The sequence below is a fragment of the Idiotropiscis lumnitzeri genome, chromosome 10 (genome assembly GCF_059441095.1).
Source record: "Idiotropiscis lumnitzeri isolate Australia: NSW breed Sydney's pygmy pipehorse chromosome 10, RoL_Ilum_1.0, whole genome shotgun sequence".
NCBI classification, from domain to species: Eukaryota; Metazoa; Chordata; class Actinopteri; order Syngnathiformes; family Syngnathidae; genus Idiotropiscis; species Idiotropiscis lumnitzeri.
In genome coordinates, this window is record NC_142400.1 from 20,628,272 (window position 1) to 20,643,171 (window position 14,900).

At 37.8% G+C, this 14,900-nt stretch overlaps 1 long non-coding RNA gene across 2 annotated transcripts in view; it reads right to left on the bottom strand.

The window, feature by feature from the left end:
* Nucleotides 1-275: 275 nt before the first annotated feature.
* The window catches only part of LOC148329627 (uncharacterized), a 38,657-nt gene continuing 24,032 nt past the window's right edge, over nt 276-14,900 (bottom strand). Inside the window, exons 1-4 of one of the 2 annotated variants that reach the window (XR_015845651.1) lie at nt 13,970-14,242; nt 7,336-7,512; nt 2,201-2,348; nt 276-2,119 (exon numbers count right to left, since the gene is read on the bottom strand). This is a non-coding gene — a long non-coding RNA (uncharacterized LOC148329627). Of the gene's footprint in view, nt 2,120-2,200; nt 2,349-7,335; nt 7,513-13,969; nt 14,243-14,900 lie in introns of those variants that run through there. The other variant, XR_015845652.1, reaches the window with a different exon arrangement.

Genomic DNA, 14,900 nt, shown 5'->3' on the forward strand with positions numbered 1-14,900 from the left:
ACATACCAAAAACATGCAGTTTAATAGAAGACTTGGGCCTTGTTCAGACTGCTAGCCAAAATACTCAACTCAACTGTATTTATAAAGGAGTTTAAGACAACCACCGCTGTATGCAAAGTTCTGTATATGGAGCAAAAGTAAGTCATACAACAACAAACAATAAAACACCGTTGTCCTGCCTGTTTTCCATGATCAGCTCATCAGCAAGCTCTGAAGAAGCTTGTTAACGATCCTGACCTTTTGAATCAGGTGTGTTGCAGCAGGGAGAGATGGAAAACAGGCAAGACAGGGGCCCTTTGGCACCGAGATTGAACACCCCGGGTTTTGACTGTCCGTGACGTCACTCTACACGATGCAAGACCCAATGCGCCAGATGTATGCCTGCAGTCTGAACGCAGACCAAGTTGTCCACAAGTATGAATGTGCGTGTGAATAGTTGTTTGGCTATTTGTGGCATGTGCTTGGCTGGCAATATGTTCAGGGTGTACCTTGCCCTTCGCCCAAAGTCAGCTGGAGTAGAGTCCACCACTCCTGTATCCTTAGTGAGGATAAGCAACAAGAATGGATGGATATCATGGGTAAATTGCATTTTTTTTAAAATTTGGATAGAAGGTTAAATTTGTAAACAAGGCGTCCTGCTTTTATCATAATTAAGGAGCTTGCACACAAGCTTGCATGTAACTTTTGAAGTGGTATGCATAGTATTTATTGTGATTCAAAGTCTATGGACTGTTAAAACCACAACACTGTAATATCAAAATATTTTGAAATAACATTTTTGTTGAATTCTCTTTTTCTTTTTTTTATCTTCAACACATGCAAAATACTTATTTTAAAAACAAAAACTAATAATCAAACTCAGTAAAACTAAGTGTTTAGTGTTTTAAAAAATAAAACTAATAATAACTAACAAACACGAAGTGAAAATGAATTAAAACTAACTAAATTTAAAAAACAAAACTCAAAACAAAATAAAAAATAACTATAATTCAAATCCAAAACTACAACAACCCTGGTAAAGCATTTAAGTTCTTTTTTACGTTACGTTTGATGCTCACCAAACACACTCCTAAAACAGCGAAAAGGCAGACGATATACTGGAACATCTGCTTAGTTGGTGGAAAATGAATAACATCTTTATCTAAAGTTAACATTAGTTAACATTTATTGAACCCCCCTCCCACAAAAAAGAATAACCCACTGTAATGTCTCTCAACCTTCAGCATCCATTCCACAGACACACTCGAGCAATCAAGTTCCTCCTTTCACTAGACACCCCTCACCCCAACACATTCAAACTAATCACAAATCAGATTCCTTTACTGTTGCACAGACCGCTGGATTTTATAAAACTCTTGCAACAATTCATGTTACACAATTGCAAGTTTGCTAGAACACATTATAAAGCATTCCCTCCGCCTATGTATTTTTTATTGCATACTATTATTATACTGCTTACGACAGCAATTAGCAACCCTGCAGTGATGTTACTTTAATCTGTGTTTGAGTTTTACAAATTCGGATTTTCTCCAATGAAATTGTCTGAGTGTCAACAGATAAATGAGTGCCTGAATGTGATTGGAGGAATGAGTTTGAGGGTGGGGTCAGTGCTACCCTTAGTTGTTTTCTTGAGTTTTTTTTTTTTTCTACTTGTACAATTAGCAACAGTACATCCATTGTTATGAGTTGAAGAGTTTTTTTTCCCTCACACTTTTTGAACAGTGGATTATCCAGAAACAATTGTCCCTGCACTGAATCTGCAGAACAAAGTTAATGTGAGAATATTTTTTGTGTGATTGATTTAATCAGCTTTCATTGTTTTCAAGATACATAAAATTTGGCGATGTTATATGGGTCAGATTTAATCCGCTCCAACCTGGTTTATGACAGTCAAACTCTCGGCTACAGGCCATTTGAGGTTAAACATTCAATTTGGTTTGATCCTGTCAAAGACTAATCCAAAATTCATGTGAAATGGCTGTGTATCTAAAAGGGTGCGTTGAAATAACACAGCTTTTCCTGTTCCCAAAGCGCTCCACTAAACAGTGTAACACACTTCAGGACGTCCAGACTTGCTCATCCAAAGGCAAATGGCGTACCATCCAAAGGTAATGTGTACCTGTGGTTATCAGATGGGGGGAAAAAAGTAAACAAGGTTTATCAAGAAAAATTGCATCCAAACATCGCTCACGGGACCTACCTGTCCGAGACGCCGTGGCAGCTAACAAGCACAGACATACTTGGTCCTACTTGGCCTGCAGGAAGCGAAGCCGTGAAGCTGAAAGGCGATATTGGCTGCAGCTGGCAGTACGGTACTTGCTTGCACAGGATTCTGGTCTATGAAAAAGCTGTCATGGCGAAATGTAAAGCAAAGGAATTTTTCAATAACAAACAAAAAAACAAGGATAAGAACTAGGGCTATACAGTACACAAATCGGTGGTCACTCAAATTGGTCATGAAAAATGAATGCTGAATGAGTATTTGCAGATTCAAGTCACAACACACACACATGCACACACGTCCATGTGTGGGAGAAATGTGTGCTCCGTGTGACACCCCCGCTACTTTTGAGAAGAAAACACGCAAGTGTTTGTGTGTTTATATTGTGTGGAAATATTTAGCTGGTTATAAAGCATTCAATGAAACTGTTAAGCGGTCAATGAATCCCAGCAAGACAATTCATCAATGCATTTGTCTTTGTTTTGTAATTTTTTGCCTTATGCCTTCACAGCAGCCCATGACATGAAAATACACTGGCTAGCTTAGCGCTAGCAAGCAGTTTAAATGACAAACAGATGGATTTAAAATTAGTCCAATAGGATAACCGCTTCAGAAAATGGATAGAAGGGTGGTTGGAACAATACCATGGCTTCTGCCTTTCAACAGTGTTTGGCGGGTGATCCTGGTGCTTGAAGTTAGTACCTAATCTTAAACTCAAGGTTGATGCTGCGTTTCAGTAAGCGTGTATATATTCCATACGTTTTCAAAAGAGTGAATTTGTGGCTCTGCAAAGCATTTTGGACAACATATTGGACATAATGTATAGTGCTCTTTATTTACCATCAGAATAAATTTGAATGTTACGTTTTTTTTGTTTTTTTTAAGAAAAAGTACAATTAGTGATCCATTGGAATGGACTGGCGTGTGCAAGGGAAGTCCCAGTAGACGAGGTGTGCTGGCGAGTACAAGACGACACATAAAGGTGGAAATACCCAATATATATCAAACTTTAAAATATTGTTCCGTTTCCCCATCTATGCCTCGAGCTGGGCCGTCAGAAGTACTCTTAAGTGTTTTGAAAAAAGTGTAAAAAAATTTGTTGCAGAAGTATGCAAACTGGTAAATCTTTTCCTGTTGCCTGTATAGATTTTCACCGGGTACTCTGGATTTCTCCCAATCTCCATAACCATGCATGTTAGGTTAATTATAGAAATTAAAATTATGTGAATATTTTTTTTGTCTACATGGTATGTACCATGGAATTGAGTTTTGACTGACTGATCCTATATAGAAAAAGAAAAAGGCATTGGTCATCATCATTCTCGGCGGCCCCAGGTGCCACAGCTGTCGGGGAGGGTAACCTCAGAGGCTCAGATATGGCTCTCAATCAATTGAATGGAACCATGCGCTCGTGAAATTAAATTATTATTATTAATTATTTATAATAAGTATTTTTTTTTAAAGTAAACAAGACTTCATCTGGTTTTATCTTAGTGTATTCAATTCAACATTCAATATCAGACTCAGTAATTGGCCTAATTTGCAGTATCGGAACAATACAACTGTTTTTTTACAATTAACTAAATGTGCATGTGATGATGTCAGGACATTCTCAAAACTGTTTGGCTCTAGTATCTGTAAAGATTTGCCCCTTATTTACGCAAACTGCATTGACTTAATATGTAATTGTATCGAAAGAATCGCTCCATTCAAGTTCGGTATGACTGAAATATATCGCACATCCTCGGTTAGCAAAGGTTTAGTACATCTTGTCAACGACAGAGATATTTCCAGGTTAGTTCTAACAACACAAAGCGCTTTGAGAGGCTTTTCATAAGATGAATTGTTCATCGGTTATGTATTACAATTCTGCGCATGCTGCACCGTGGCATAGAGCTCAATTTCTGGCTGGACAGAAGGCAGCATTCGCGCCGTTGCATAAGCGGCATTCAGCTGACTGTTTTCCGTGATGTGGAACTGTAGCGCTGGCCGTACATAATCCAATGTTTGCCCCACTAACTTGCTGCATAAGCGGTATTCAGTTGACTGTTTTCCATAAAGTCGAGCTCCACGTCTGGCCAGTAAGAAGCTTATTTTGTCCTGCTAAACTCGGCAGCCAAGCTAACTGCTGCCCGGACAGCTGCAGTGGAGTTACCCATATAGCAATAATATGTTCTATGTATCTATGTATTTTTTTTAAACTCCCAGACCAGTTTGAGAATTGTTTAACGGGAAGTAAACTCCCCAAAATTGTTTCACAATAATATATTTTATGCACTTTCACTAGTCTAAACATGGCATTCTGATTAATATTGCATTTGTGGAATATGAGTTAAGCAGTAAAATCGACCCGTTTTTATCCATTTTGCCACTTGCTGCTGACTGAAAATGTCATCACAGTGGCTCTGGATTAAAATAATGAGCAATCATTACTCACCTACTATCTGCTGAGTTTCAACTAATTGTGCTGCATAGAACATATTCTTGTTAAAAAATGTTTGCGATTGATCTCTCCTTTTGGCGTCGCTAAATGCCTTAAAATTACGACCAATCATCACCCAAATTCATATGCACTCCTTTATACACTTAGACCAGTAAAAACATTTAAAAATGATCAGCAACAATAGTTAACATTTTGGGGAGGTCATGTCTTTTCCTCAAAGCAGATCAGACTGAATGTCAAGAAAATCCCAAATATAGGGCCAATTCTTTTCACGAGTTGAAGTGGACATGAATAGAGCTGTGCATCCAAATTTTGGTAACGATTGGTTGCCGTTTTCAGACAAAGGATGACAACATAATAAACAATATTACAATGCTTGCTTCCTGTTATAGTCAGACTAATGTGTGGAATAAAAGCAGTGCAGCAGAATTTAATGGAGTAAAACAAAACACACTATATAACGACTGAGTTTTGCAGAGGAGGGGGTGAAATTTAGCACTGGCATTATTTTTACAGATACACGAATGTCAATGTTCCGCCCATTCAACGATCCCTTGTCCTAGCAAGGTAAACCTCCATGTTTGCCCTTTTTTCCTGGTGTACCACATATACCATGGTTGTCACTAAGCTATTTTCAAGCATGGGGATAACAAAAAGAAATCCCCAAATCCCAGGAGACTTGAACACCACACACATGCGCCAAACCAAGGCACCAAGGGGTGTGGTTCTTTTCTCTGGCTGTGAAAGAGAGGGGCAGGACACAGCTATCTATACATTGTGGCAAACAGAACACGCATACACACACACACGCACACCCACGCCCCCACACACACACGCAGCAACTAGAGACGCACATCACCGTAGCACGTGGAAGCAATGTTTGTTTTGGACAGACACTGCTGCAAAGGTTTTCAACTTTCTTGAATAGCAAAGTAAAACAAAACTTAAATGCTTCAACCAAGGTTATTATAGTTTCGGAATTTTGAAAATAGTTTTTATTTTGAGTTTTGATTTTTAAATTTAGTTATTTTTAATGAGTTTTCAGGGCATAATTGTTCGATTTTATTAGTTTTAGTTTTTTTTTTAGTTTTGTTTAATTGCTTTTAGTATTAGTGTGTGTTTTTAAAAAAAATGTTTTATACGTGTTCAATATTTAAAAAAAAATCTGTCAAAATTGTATTTGAAAATATTTTGATGACACATTGTTACGGTTTTAACAGTCCACAGACTGAATCGCATTAAATTGTATGCATACCGCTTCTTCAAGTTAGATGCAGGGATGCATTCCATGCGCCCTAATTACAATACAGGTAGGATGCCTTATTTATGCATTGCCTAAAGTTGATTTGTGGATTCTGTTGATAAGTATTAAACCTGGGTGTCCAATGTACAATTTTTTAAAGACTGCGTATATTTTTTTCTTGAAAGAAGCAAAAAGAAAATCACTTTTTACCTACCGAGCTGAGTTAAATGTCAAGAGCAGGTAAGCCGTTTGAGCCACAGCCATACGCTACCTCCTCTCCAAGGAACGATGACTTTTGCTGGCTCTTTTTTATTGCCTGCTGCCTGATGATGTCGCTTCTGTGCGACAAACATTAAGAAGACTACAACTCCTAGAGGACTTTTCGACCTTCTTTTTTCCAGGAAACATCCGTGCCATTGATATAGAAAGAAATGCTTTTAAAATCAAACCCAAAGGCTTGCGTTTAAATTAATTGCCAAAAACCAAGCACATTTTCAATTAGTTCCTTTTCGTTAGTTTCGTGAATGTAAAATGTAGTTTCAGTTAGTTTTCACTTTTCTAAATGATTTTAGTTTTTATTTTGTTTAAGGAAATGTTTTTTTAATTTTAGTTTTAGTTATTTTGTTAGTTTTTGTTTACTAAAACAACCTTGGCCTAACATATAGCTGTTATGTTTTTTGTATTTATTTTTTCAAACATTCATCACCCAAATTTTGCCATCACAAAATCCACGTATATTTTTAAACTGATGGTCAGTTTTGGTCAATAAAGTATCGTTAAACCAATTTCTCAAACCTTTTTTCTATCCTTTTGTCCAATAGTCATTCCTACTTCATGTGCCAGCAAATTCATTTTTTGCTTTTGGCCTTTTAAAAGATGACAACTATATGGTAAAATTCAAATATGTACTGTTGTTGACGATTCTTCTTTAAACCGTGTTGTGGTTTTGGGATTATGTCTGGATGGAGGCCCGTAACACAAATCGGATGTACAGAAAGTAACCTGAATCGCTGACAATAAACCATCCTAAATCTCGCTTCCCTCGAAAGGACAATAATTGGCATTTAGGTGTGACTTTTCAAAGAGGTCCTGTTGTAATCCAGCGTGTGAAGGAGGAGGAAACAGATTTAAGGACACACATTTTCGAAGTTCTCAGGGAGGGACATGCAAGAATCCCATTTGGATTAAGTCGATAGGGTATTATGGGCTGATACAGGAAACAATGAAATGGACAACACTGCTGACTTAGCGCGAAAAAAGAAAGTGAAGTGGTTCTATAGTGCTTTAGTCCATATATTGAGAAGCAGGAGACTAGACAGATGTAGCAATGAGCAAACACAGGGAACAATACCCTCTATAGAGCCAAGTGACCGCGCTAGATATCAAATGCACTTCTTAGTGGCGACAACAGCCCCAATGGCATTTCACCTGACTTCAATGAATCCTGTATTATTGCAGCAGCAGACAAGGCTCAGTCCTTGCATCTATACTGCATTAGTCGTTGCCATGGTAAATGTCCTCCATGCTGGCGGTTCAAGAGAGGCGATATTCTCCTCAGCGGCTTCTGGCAGCACAGGAAACTGCGGGTCTTGAGGACACAATCGACTGAAAAGCAGTAAAAATATAATTTATAAATTTGGGTGATGTGCACACAGTAATAAAAATCAAACCTCAGTGAGTTTCCCTTCCCTTTCCATCATCTGTCGAGAGAATTTGGCAGATTCCAGTCTACAAATGAATTTCATGTAACATTGTTTATTATAACTATTAGTCTTTAGGCTTTACACCGTATTTCAACCACCATAAAAACATAAAAATGCGGTAGTTGCACTAAACTATACCAAACATCTCTCGGTTATTTCATTACGGTGTCATGTTCATTTCCTCATGGAGTGTTACTAGAGTTGAGGGGTTTAATGCCTTTAAAAGTCATTCATCTGCTGGATTATGGTCAACAGATGCTCATTAAAGTCAGTTCCATCTGTATTTATAGGACATTTCCGTCACTTACAAGGCACACACCCTACTGATGAATTATTATTGTGGTCATTACTATGACGTCATCTCATATTGCACAACAAAAAAATCCCACGGATAGAAGAGATGTCCACTCTTAACCAAATGTCACAAAAAAAGTGGCTCGGTTTGGACAGTGATAAAGTGGGAAAATGTACTGAAAGTGATAAAGTGGAAAAATGTACTGAATTTGAATTGAATGAGGAAAAATGTCTTTGTCATTTCCTTCATTCCGCATAGATATGAATTAAATGACGCCTAAAAATGCATACTAATAATAATTTGAATGTGATCATTATAATTTTACTCACATTACCCAGCACCATCTTCCTCCCTAATGTAGTATCATAAACACTCAGAGTCACTTTATTTGAGACACCTGCTTAATTCCAGAAGTTCAATATAAAAACAATGAAGGCAATGCTTAGTTTTAGTTGACATCCATTTTAATAATTTAATTATTATTTTATCTATTCAACAATATTTTTGAACACCTAAATAGGAAATTCAGTCTTCTCTCTGCTGGATGCATTGTGTTTTTTAATGTAATGAAAGTAGTTTGTTGTTAATTGTTATTTATAATTGTTACAAATATGACAGTGACATTGGAATATGTTATTTGAAGAAACCCATCCCTGCAGACAGTGAGAAAGGAGTAAACATTTTTATTCTATTGGTATTTACCATGTGGCAAGTGTGGTCAAATTCAAGCACGAAAACTGATGTAAAATATTGTGAACAGTATTTATTTCAAATCATCACTCTGCGGCATAAAGCAATATACTGCATGCCTGGCTGTAGCACACTTTCAATTCAATCAATTTAGAAATATTTTTTTCCCCTCCAAATACTGAGACGGACACAGGGCTTATATGAGTGTTGCTTGAACTTAAGTCACGTGATCAAATCAAGTGCAATTTCTTTTCACATATAGGATGGGCTGGACCGAGAAGGTATTGAGACCCTCCCTCTTCCGTGCTAAATCTGCTTCTGACACATCAAGCTTTTGGAGCCTTTTCTTGTACAAAATATATTTGGAATTGTCCTTTAAACTTGTTCCAAAGCAGCTTATAGGCAACAATATCGAATTGGCCCACAGACGACCCCTAGCATGACTGATCCTCATAGTGTGTGTGCACGCGCGTGCGTGAATGTGTGTGTGCATGTGTTGTGGCTCATGAGAGGGAAGAATGCATGACAGAGAAAAAAGAATGTAAAATAGAAACAAGACAAGGGGTATTGTGGAGGCTAAACCCTTTTAAAAAGATATAGGTTCTCACACACGCATGCACACGCACGCACATACACACACGCTAGCATGCTGACAACACATTTTTGTTTACATAGGCATTGGACATGAATAGCAGCCGAAGGCTTAGGCCTCAATGAAAGCTAACAGGGCTGAATGGGGCCGATATATTCAATGGTGAAGAGAGGAGCTCTCTTTTAAATGTTAAAAGGCCATTTAGGTGAACCTAAAGTCTGTGGCTGTTGACTATAAAATGACACGCAGTAGTCCAAGCAAAATATTGCAGCACAAATAAGAGGATGACTGAGTACAAATTGCATAATACACTAAACTTGATAGTTTCTATTCTACAAATAGTGGGTGAATGTAACACAATTACAACAATTGTATATATTATACACAATTAAGTATAAATGTGACCTCGATACATAGACTGCTTCAAATTCACAATGTATACACCGAATTATTGTCCGGTAAGAAAAGAGACTCAAGAGACTAAAAATATGACAAAGCTACATTTGCAAGAAACACACATGTAACCTGCAGTATTTAACAGGCTGACATATAATCATTTACCTTTTCTAACAAAATTAGTTAGACAAGGAAAAGTGGGAGCAATTTCAGAACAATATATGATCAAGGCTATTAAAGCAAAGTCACATATAAATAAAGTTGATTCAGTTCACTTCTACCTGGAGATATCTTATCATTAGCTAAGGTTATATGGATACACAGACATATTATAAAGTCCACAAATATCCCTTGTAAAGATATGAGAGAGAGTACATGTATTATCTATTGAAATAATAAATACGCTGCATGATAAAATCTAAAAGCTTTTGATTCATCTGTCCTGTTCTTAATTTAGAGCTCTTTAATAGCCTGATCAAAGGCTAATGGATGTATTTTTCATCAGGATTCTGATCAATATGAGACTCTTGTTTTTCAAATATCCATATATGTGTACTCACATGAAGAAACAGTGAAGGGATTTTCTGTTGTTTTTTTTTCTTCTTTTTTTTTAATGAAATACTCTTAACATGCAAAGCAAGCTTTGGCATTTAGGAATATTCTAAACTCGCCTGCACGATTTTCATAAATACATATGCTCTCATTGAAAGCATGAATAAAGTCTGCCAGGTTGATTGTTATAATGAATTGTATTCCTGACATCTGACTATTAGACTACATACTACATTTAAACTCCATTTGTGCAATTACTATTTTTGGGGATTATCAGGGAGACGTAAATTTCGCTGACTAGTTGAAAACACACATTTTGCTTCTGACACTAATAATAGTCATGATCATTTTTTATTTTTTTTGCAGATTAAATTTAAACAATATACAGTCTACATCTAAAATGATTGTGACGATGTAAATCCCTTTCCCCACACCAATTTAATGGTTCTTTTATTAAACAATACAGTATTTTCAACTGCACTGAATGTAGCAGGTATTCGCAAACACAGCTCTGCACTGCTCTGTCTTGACAGCAGCTATGTCATTCATACACTCAATTGAATCCTTCTTGCATGTGATTTTATACTACCTAGAGGTCTAAAAATTGCAGGAAAATGTTGACATGTGCACTACCAGCTCTGAACCAAATTATTTTTGTGCTATTTGATTTTAAAATGATAAGGCTATGTATTTATACTCTTTAATGATTTCACAGTCAAGCTGTTGTTGGATTTAGTTGTGCATGCAATTTTAAGAACTGACTCGGATTTTCATTATTCTAAATGTAAAGATGATGTTGCAATTTTTGCAAACTACTGGTTCAAAATGTGAATCCAATTTGACATAATAAAATGCACCCCACACAATAGCACAAATGAACATTAAATATGTAATATGTGCTTAAAATATAGCGCTTGATTGTGCCCCCATTCAGGCTTTGATAAATAAGATTATGCAACGGTTTGGCAGTAATGCAGTGAGAACATAAAAAAAAAAAAAAGAAAAAAAATATGCGGTATTGTATGAAAATTGGAAGAGACAGAGGAGACAGAAGCTTGTAAACAACGGTTCTGGTTGCCACTTTGACTGTGTGTCTCACACACTGCTCTGTTAATCCATTTAAGACACAACAGACAACAGGCCGAGTGATGTGGGGCCCCCGTACCTTGCATACCATATTCCAAGCATTTTCTAAATTAACATTCCCTCATTTTGCATTTTTCCTATGACTGTAAAATGATGACGTTCAGGAATTAAATGCTTAAAATTTTGGAAATGCAGGGATTCTATATCTTTGCTGCTGTAACACCTCAAATTTCCCCATTGTGGGACTAATAAAGGACATCTTATTAAAGAAAAAAAAAAAAGGACCCGCCTGTGGTTTATATATATTCTTTTTTCTCGGTGCCGTCTGCCTCGCGCATTCTCTCTCCTCAACATTACCTTAACAAAAGCCACATACACACACAGACAAGACACTCGAGCAGTGTGACAGACACAGAGACAAAATGGCTGAATAGTGATGGAGGGGCTGCGTGTCCTCTTATATGTCGACTAATCAGGCAGCACTAACATGTGTCAACACAGCACTGGCACACTCATCAACGAAAGGACACTGTGACACAGACTAAGAGAAAAACCAACACTCTATTCATCTCCAGACAATGAATCGACTTCAAGGTTCATTATCTGCCACAAAAATCTGTAACGAAATATCAGGAAAAGGTATTCCAGGAAACAACATCATGTTCAGTTTTGGATTTTCACGAGCGCTGTATTTTTATGTGAACGGTGGTGGCTTTGAAAAGACATCACCACAGTGACGGAGAAAAGCTGGCCGTCAGCTTCCTTTTGAAGCCTGCCTCAGCACCACTGATAACGTCCATTCAGTGTCATCGCCATTCTGCAAAAGTGGCCTGCATCAAACCCTGCGGCAGGGTTCAAAAAGAATGCATAGGCCTTAAATGTGCAACCACAATTGTGTGGATGTTGAGCCAAAACATCTCATTGGTAACATACAAAAAATGCATTTATAAACTATTCAGTTGTATTGTATTTTTCATTCGCTCGAGTGCTAGCTCGACAAATAGACATGGGGAAATCAGCAATATGCTCCAGAATGGAAATGCAAGAAAAGCATGGAAAAGAGATACTGGCTGAGCGAGGCAGAGAAGTGACTATAGTATCAGTTGCTAATCCTATAAGTGTGGTGTGTGTGCATGTACGAGTGTGTGCAGGAAATGTCATGGAATATAACCTGAGATGAAAGTCTAAATGCATCTGCATTAGAGTTATTCCCACAAGAGTGGGAAATATACTCACTGAGGCCTGCTGCAGTACAAATAAATTGTTCCCCACATTTCTCTGTGTGGCTTGAAGCTTAGACACATCAACACTGTGAGATGCATTAGAATATATAGCAGTTTTAGCGAAAGCTTTCAGGGAAAGACGCTCCTCTAATTTGCATCGAGCAGAATAAGATCATTGCTATTTGAGATGGGTCCTTATTGACGTTTTATTAAAAGCTGTAATTATTCCTACTGAATAATTGAGAGTGTGACATCTTGGACCAGCCAAAATAGTCAAAACTCTAACAAATGTTATGTGTTTTTGCCACTCTACGTTGATCAAAATTCGCATGCCTCTGTCAAATCAAGACAATGGAAGCCCCTGCCTGCTGCTCTACGACTGTGAATGTATGTGGCAACAAAAACAACAGCTGATTTTATGGATAGAAGATTGCAATTGGCCACTGATGTGTTAACGGGTCAGTGTGGACACACACATTTTACATTTGCAAAGTATTGCACTTCTGTTGTAACCGACACCTCCTGTCACACATGCACGCTCATGTCAAGAGACAAAGATGAAGCAGGACCTAATGGCAAAGCTGAAATGATGTTGACAGAAAGAAATATTGCCACAATGCCTCTCGCAAACAAAAACGACAAAGCAGCCTCTTCTGTCTCGCAAAGCCACCCGCTAAAATCATATTTCTCCTCCTCCATCTTAACGCTGGCAGGTCGACAGGGAGACAAAGAGCTGCTGCTGCAGTGTGAAAATATACTGACGTAGCTTGCTTCTCCTTGGCTCAAGTTTGGTTTGTGTGTAGGGGTGTGTGTGTGTGTGTGCGTGTCTGTTTCACGGTTCTACAGCGCCACGATGATAGCCCCAGTGTTTACAATTAACAGGTACAGCAGTTAAAATATTTAGTATTCTAGGTTGCTGCAAGTTCATATTTATAAGTATGCATTCCCACAACTGTCATAGGTTCTTGCATGTTTTTGTTTTGTTGCGTGTTTGTGTATGCTCCAAAATGCTGTGGTGGAGATATCAGCCATAATAAGGTGAATTTGTAGCAAATCAGTGTTCGCTCTTAAAGCCACTTCATGCAACCCGCCCCCACCCTGTGCACATCACTCACTCACTCTTCTCCTCTTCTCCTCTACTATTAACACAATACAATACGACACAAAAACAATGGAATAAATTATATCTGATTCAGTATGGTCTCACAAACCATATAAAGACCTAAAATATGTGGCACATATGGTTGTAGCAAAATTTTTATTTATTTATTTATTTTTTTACTCATCACTGATCTCACTGCAGTACATTATATCACATCCATTAACAGGATCCGCCAATTGGTGAAATATCACAGACAAATACATACTACATTCTATCACATTTTATGCAATGTTAATCCTGATTAATTTACAATCCAACTCAGTCCAAACAAAGCAATATAATTTTGGTATAAAAATACCAGCCAAGAAACTCAACAAAATGCAAATGCTGAGCAAAGGGTTGAAGTGCTGTGCATACTCTCACCTAGTTGGGGATGTTTCTTCCAGGATGACCGCATTCTGTTTAAGATTTTGAATTGATAAAAATATATCAGACAATCCAGTCTCACCCTGTAAAATAGAGGCTAAAACAAGAAACTAGAATGTTTGAAAATAATCTACAAAATATATAGTATAAAAAAAAGGCATTTTCGTATGATTAATCTCCAAACTATGATGCGGAGAGTAAAGGAGGTTAATAGCAAGACATGCGAGAACATCCCTGGTCAACTTTAAACTTTGGGAACAGGAGCAACAGATGAAGTGGTGGTGCATTGTGGAAGGTATTAAAGTGAGGGACACCCCAAAATCTCCCCCGCTGTGTGTGTGGGTTTGTTTGTGTGTGTGAGTGTGACAGCAGGGAGCAGCTCAGCGCAGGACGCGGCACGCAGCAAGGGGCCATTAGACATGGTGGGGTGACCCACTTAAAAGGCTAAAACACACACACGCACACACACACGCACAAAGCATGAAACTTTCTTTTCTTGCAGCGAATGTGCCATAATAACCATAAAGCTGCGATTCTTAAGTATCGGGTGTAGAGTGGCCTCAGCTTCATCACATAGTTTTCACAGTGTCAGATTTGTGGGCAACTGTTGCTCCAGTACACGTTAATAAATACAAAAGCGCAACAAACATTTTGTTCGGTAATGAGGCACATTCTTCTTGTATAATTTTTCAGAATGAAATACTGAATAATCTTTGGATCAAGAGGGGGCTATTTTCATGGGATTTTAGTATGTTTTCACACAAAAGTAATCATCCACACCGCCAATCCTGTACAGGGTCGCGGGAGGGTGCTGGAGCCTATCCCAGCTGACTACGGGCGAAAGGCGGATGCTCTCTCTCTCTCTCTCTATATATATATAATATATATATATATATATATATATATATTAGTGCTGTCACGCGATTAC